The sequence below is a fragment of the Acinonyx jubatus genome, chromosome B4, assembly GCF_027475565.1.
Source record: "Acinonyx jubatus isolate Ajub_Pintada_27869175 chromosome B4, VMU_Ajub_asm_v1.0, whole genome shotgun sequence".
Taxonomy (NCBI): Eukaryota; Metazoa; Chordata; class Mammalia; order Carnivora; family Felidae; genus Acinonyx; species Acinonyx jubatus.
In genome coordinates, this window is record NC_069387.1 from 76926497 (window position 1) to 76932496 (window position 6000).

At 47.4% G+C, this 6000-nt stretch overlaps 1 long non-coding RNA gene across 1 annotated transcript in view; it reads right to left on the reverse strand.

The window, feature by feature from the left end:
* The window catches only part of LOC106986445 (uncharacterized), a 15760-nt gene extending 11157 nt beyond the window's left edge, over positions 1 to 4603 (reverse strand). Inside the window, exons 1-2 of the long non-coding RNA XR_008300250.1 lie at positions 4356 to 4603; positions 4084 to 4201 (exon numbers count right to left, since the gene is read on the reverse strand). This is a non-coding gene — a long non-coding RNA (uncharacterized LOC106986445). The remainder of the gene's footprint in view (positions 1 to 4083; positions 4202 to 4355) is intronic.
* Positions 4604 to 6000: the final 1397 nt, after the last annotated feature.

Genomic DNA, 6000 nt, shown 5'->3' on the forward strand with positions numbered 1-6000 from the left:
TCTCTGCTGTCATCGCAGAGCCCGCTTCAGGTCCTCTGTCTCCTTATCTCTGTGCCCCTCCCCCACTTGCTCATGCTCCCTCTCTCAAAAATAAGTAAACGTTAAAAAAAACAACATTGGGGCCCCCTGGGTGGCTCAGTCGGTTAAGCGTCCAACTCTAGCTCTTGACTCGGGTCATGATCTCCTGGTTCATGAATTCGAGCCCCCTGGCAGGCTCTGTGCTGACAGTGTGGAGCCTGCTTAGGATTTTTTCTCTCTTCCTCTCTCTCTGCCCCTTCCCTGCTCATGCTTTCTCTCCCTCTCTCTCTCTCGCTTTCTCTCGAAAATAAACAAACATTAAAAACATAATACGGACAAACCTTTAGCTAGACTCACCAAGACAGTAAAAAGAGAGGAGTCCAATAAATGGAAACAGAAATGAAAGAAGAGATGTTACAAGTGACCCCACAGAAATGCCAAGGCTCAGAAGGGACTACTATGAACAATTCTATGCAATGAACTAGACAACCTAGAAGAAGTGGTCACATTCCTAGAAACTCACAACCTACCCAGACTGAGTCATGGTGAAACAGAAAATCTGAACACACTGATTACCAGCAAAGGGATTAAACCAGTCATCCAAAACCTGCCAACAAACAAAAGTCCGGGACCAGAAACCCTCACTGGTGAAAAGTACCCAGCATTCAAAGAATTAGTATCAATCTTTCTCAAATTCTTCCAGAAAATACAAGAGGGGAATTCTGAGCACAGTTTACAAGGCCAGCCTTACCCTGATGCCAAACCAGACGTAAATGCCACAAAACAAGGAGATTCCAGGCCAATATCCCTGATGAATACAGAGGCAAAAATCCTCAACAAAATATTAGCAAACTGAATGCAACAGTACGTTAAAAAGAGTCATACACCATGATTACGTGGGATTTATTCCAGGGATGCAAGGATGGCTCAACATCCACAAATTAGTGAACGCAATACACCACATAAACACAATGGGGGACAGAAATCACCTGATTGTCTCAACAGATAGATGCAGAAAGAGCATTTGACAAAGCTCAACATCCATTTATGATAAAAACTGTGAACACGATCAGTACCTCAACACAGTAAAGGCCACGTATGAAAAAAACCCACAGGTAACATCATGCTCAACAGTGAAAAGCTGAAAGCTTTTCCCCTGAGATCAGGAATATGACAAAGATATCTACTCTTGCCCCTTTGACTTAACATATTATTGGAAGTCCTCGTCAAGAGCAATTCAGCAAAATAATGAAAAATGTATCCAATTGGAAAGGAAGGGATAAAAACTCTCAGTACCTGTGGATGACACGGTATTACACACAGAAACCCAAAAGACTCCATCCCCAAAGTGTCAGAACTAATAAATAGATTCAGTGAGGTTGCAGGATACAAAACGAAGACACAAAAATCTGTTGTGCTTCTAAACACTAATGAACTGTCAGAAAGAGAAATTAAGAAAATAATCCCGTTTGCAATTTCATCAAAAAGAATAAAGTGCCTGAGAATAAATCTAACCAAGGAAGTGAAAGATCTGTATGTTGAAACCCACGAGACATGAATGAAAGAAACTGAAAAAGACGAGTAAATGGAAAGATATTCCACACTCATGGATTGGGAGAATTATATTGGTAAAAGGTCTGTACGGCCCCAAACAACGTACAGATTCAGTGAATCCGTTATCAAAATTCCAACGGTGTTTTTCACAGAAATGGAACACTCCTAAAATCTGTACGGAATCACAAAAGACCCCAAATAGCCAAAGCAATCTTGAGAAAGAACAAAGTTGGAGGCATCACTCTCCCTGATTTCAAACTATATTACAAAGCAATAGGAACGCAAATAGTGCGGTACTGACATAAAAACAGACACATGGATCAACAGAACAGAATGGAGAGCTCGAGGCATAAGTCCACGCATAGGTGGTTAATTAGTTTACTACAAAGGAGCCAAGAATGTTTTTCAGCGGAGAAAGGACAGCTGTTTCAAAAATGGTGCTGGGAAAAACTGGAAAGCCACATGTAAAAAACTAAAAATGGACCTCTCTCTTACACTGTACACAAACATTAACTCAGAATGGACTAAGATATGAGCATAAGACCTGAAACCACAACACTCCTAGAAGAAAACTTAGGCGCTAAGCTCCCTGACATAGCTCTTGGCGAGGATCTGACACCGAAAACAAAAGCGACAAAAGCAAAAATAAATACGTGGGGCTGGCCACATCAAACTGAGAAGCTTCTGCCCACGAAGGAAACCATTAACAACATGAAAAGACAACCTACGAAATGGGAGAAAATAGTTACAAATCATGTATCTAACGACGGGCTAATATCCAAACTATATACAGAACTCATATAATCCAATAGCAAAAAAAACCCCCCGAAATCCAGTTTAAAAACGGGCAGAGGATCTGAACAGACATTTTTCCAAAAAAGACACGCAGATGGCCTACAGACACATGAAGACATGCGCAACAGCACGACTCCTCAGGGAAATGCAAATCAAAACCACAGTGAGGTATCACCTCACACCTGTCAGCATGGCCAGTATCAGAAAAAACAAGAAATAACAAGTGTTGGCAAGGGTGTGCAGAAAAGGGAACTCTCACGCACTGTCAGTGGGAATGTAACCTGGCGCAGTCACAGTGGAAAACAGTATGAGGTTCCTCAAAGAAATTAAAAGTAGAAATACCATATGACCCAGTAATTCTACTGCTGGGTATTTATCCAAAGAAAATGAAAACGGCCATTCGAAAAGCTATTTGCACCCCCGCGTTCCCTGCAGCGTTATTTACAACAGCCAAGATAGGGAAACACTCTAAAGTATCCATCAATGGCTGAATGGATAAAGAAATTGTGGTACACATATGTATTGCTCAGCCGTAAAAAAGAACGAAATCTTGCCATTTGCGACAACATGGATGAAGGTCAAGGGCATTATGCTAAATGAAGTTAAGTCATACAGGGAGAGACAAATGTGGTAGGATCTCTCTTAGATATGGAATCCCAAGCAAAAACAAAAACAACCCAAGCTCACAGGTACCGATAACTGGTGGTTGCAAGAGGCAGGAGATGGGAGGTGGGAGAAATGGGTGACTGTTTTTTCTTTTTTTTTTTTTTTAGTTTAAATAAGTTAAACAAAACTCTTCCTACAAAGTAAAAATTAGGCAAATTCTGGCCCTCTGGGCCTCTTTCCCCCATACTCCCCTGCAGAGTCACTTGAAAGCCACCCCCCTCACAGCTGGTGAAGTCCATGCAGCACCGCCCCCCCCCCCCCCACCAGAGTGACAGGCCACCTAGGTCCCAGCACACTAGCATATTCAGCTCTCTCCAAATCTCACTCTGATTGAAAGCCTGGCGCTAACCCCACTTTCTGGGAAACTCGTCTCTGGTTAAGTGAATGTAAGGCCAGTGATTACCAACTACAGCAACAAATCACCGGCGAGACATTTAAAAGTAGCCAGGACCCTGCTCCTTCCCTTAAGGTTCTGATTCAGGCGTTCTGTGGCAGGCTGGAGCTTCCATATTTTAAAAACGATCTTTATGTTCAATAAAGAATTACTGAACACAAGTTGACTGAAGTCGACTCTAGAGACCTCTGAGCTCCCTCCCAGCTAGAACCTTGGCACTCCAATCACGGACAGAACTCTGGTTCCCCTGAGGTCCTATCATCCACAGGGAGCTGATGACCTGTGCCTCCCACTGGCACTTTCTGGCCCGTGGTGTGGTGGCGGCTCCCCCATTGACTCCGAGCTCTTGGAGGGCAGGGAGATCCCGTTGGAGACCCGTGTGTCCCCATCTTGGCTGCAGCGGCCGTTGGCACACAACAGAGGTATCCGGGACCTGCTGGCTGTGTGTGGCCAGAGCTCAATGGGGAAGGGGAGGGGAGCGGAGACCCCAGCCTGAGAAGCTGGCAGGCTAGGTCTTCCCTGCAGCTGCTCCTCAAAGGTTCTGGTCTAGACCAATAGTTGGGGGTTGGCAGGGGGAAGATCAGACCGTGAGCTGGGTGCCACTTCAGTGCACCAACTGGAATCAGCGGGGCGCCCCCCTCCCCACCCTCGCCTACCCTGAAGCTGAGAGGCTGAGGGCTGATTTTGCAGAGGCAGGTTCCAGCTTGGGGGTGCAGCCATCATTAGCTGGGGTGGGGGTGGAGACGGGGACTCTGGGTTGTGTTTGGCTGGAAGCTGGAAGGGAAGCAGGTGGCAAAGCTTGAGTGAGTAACCGCCTCCCCAGAGCAGCAAATCTTGCCGCCCCAGGAAGTCCCACAGACATTCTGCACCCCCTCCCCCCGCCCACGCCGGGACCTTCTCCTGGCAAACGCCCACCCGAGCTCCGCACCTCCAGCTCGCTTTACGCGCTTGCTCTTCCGGCGCAGACGCGCGGCGCCCCAGCACACTTGACCCCGTTGCAGACACCCACACCGTGCCCCGGGCAACCTCTCCGGCGGATCCTCCCTTTTTCTCTTGCCACACCCCACCCGCCGCCCATCCTCTCGCCCTTCAGACCCTTTAGAAACCCGGGAAGGGTCCCTGTGGCTCCCGGGTCCCGGGAGGGGCCGGGCCGGGCCGGGCCGGGCCGGGCAGGGGGCGTGGCCTGGGCAGGTTTGCGGAGCTCTGGGGTACTATCGCCCTCTGCTGGGAAGACTTGGGAATTGCTTCACCTCTCTGTCGTATTTTTCCTGCCCCCCTTGGCCACCTGGTTTCGGACCTTCCTTGACCTCTCTGCCATCTCTCTTCTTTCCTTGACCTGACCCCTGGAGAACTTCGAATATGTAGGTGTCGGTCCTAGTCCCGGCTCTGTCACAGGCTAGGCTCGGGTTTCTTCCTGGTGATAGCAGTCATGAAGACCAAATGCAGGACAGTGAAAGAAGACACTTTGTAAACCGATAGGGAGCATCTGGGTAAGAGGTGTGGCTGTTGTTAATGCTAAGGGCAGTCTCTCATACTTTCTGGGGTGTGGATCCGGGGGGGGGGGCATTTCCCCCCCCCGTCCTTGGCCCACAGTGGAACTAGAGGCACAAATCTCTAGGGATCATCACATTTTGATATATTGCCTTCCCGTCTTTTCCCCCATATAGAGAAGCAAATATATATATATATATATATATATATATATATATATATATATATATATTTTTTTTTTTTTTTAAATACAAATGTGACCATACTCTACATGCAGTTTTATGTCTGGTCCCCCCCCCCCCCTTCAAGTGCACAAGTCATGGTTAAAAGCCTGGATTCTGAAGTCAGACAAACCTGGATTCAAGTCTCCCTGTCCTTAGGCAAACCACATAACCTCTACCCTTCTCAGCCTCAGTCTCCTCATCTACAAAGTGGTGCTGGGGCACCTGGGTGGCTCAGTCGGTTGAGCGTCCAACTTCGGCTCAGATCATGATTTCACAGTTTGTGGGTTCGAGCCCCACGTCAGGCTCTGTGCTGACAGCTCAGAGCCTAGAGCCTGCTTCCGATTCTGTGTCTCCCTCTCTCGCTGCTATTCCCCTGCTCACATGCTGTCTCTCTCTCAAAAATAAATAAAGGTTAAAAAAAATTTTGTAATAAATAAAAACACAAAATGGTGCTAATGTGGGGAATACACACTTCACAGCCCCTGGGCATTTCCAGCTCAGCATGTGTTAGCAGGTGTTATCTCATGCTTGGATTTTGTTTTGTTTTCAATGTTTATTTATTTATTTTGAAAGAGAGTGAGTGCATGGGTCCATGAGTGCACAGTGGGGGAGGGGCAGAGGGAGAGGGAAACAGAGAATCCCAAGCAGGGTCTGCACTATCAGCACAGAACCGGACACGGGGCTGGATCCCACAAGCCGTGACATCATGACCTGAGCAGAAATCAAGAGTCGGACGCTTAACCGACTGAGCCACCCAGGCGTCCGTCGTGGCTTGTATTTTGAGCAAGACTCTTCTCCAGCCCCGTGATTCTCAGTGTGCGAGACGTTCTCCCTTCTACAGGTGCCATCACGGTAAGA